The sequence below is a fragment of the Trachymyrmex cornetzi genome, unplaced genomic scaffold (genome assembly GCF_001594075.2).
Source record: "Trachymyrmex cornetzi isolate Tcor2-1 unplaced genomic scaffold, Tcor1.1 scaffold978, whole genome shotgun sequence".
Taxonomy (NCBI): domain Eukaryota; kingdom Metazoa; phylum Arthropoda; class Insecta; order Hymenoptera; family Formicidae; genus Trachymyrmex; species Trachymyrmex cornetzi.
In genome coordinates this window covers 172,008-172,445 of record NW_017300331.1, presented here as the reverse complement: position 1 = coordinate 172,445, position 438 = coordinate 172,008, and positions in this window count along the sequence as shown.

The following is a 438-nucleotide window of genomic DNA, read 5'->3' as shown; positions in this document are numbered from 1 at the left end:
TCGTAATTTCCCCGTAGCGTTAATTTTATAATTTCCTGATTAACATAACTTACAGGAAGTTTCAGCTCGATTTCTCGAATTAAATACTGCGCGCACTTGTTAACATTATCGGTTAAAGATTCTAATTGTTTTAAATGCGCGTCGACACATTTCACAATGTTTTGCAGACCGAGAAAGGTAGTCTTCTGCATTACAATAGCTACTGCGAAGGTTCTGCGTTTCTTCGACGGCGGCGTTGAATCGGACGCGACCTCTTCTTTTCGGAGATTCCCGCTGATATTTTCCATAGAACGAAGTCCCTCTTCTTCGTCTTTATACGGCAATAATATTGATTTCGCACCGTAAGATGTGGTAAAACTGATAGATATTTTTTATGATAACAGAATTCGTTTTCGTTCGGTTATCACTAGTTAAATATTCGTTCATGTAGCCCATGTT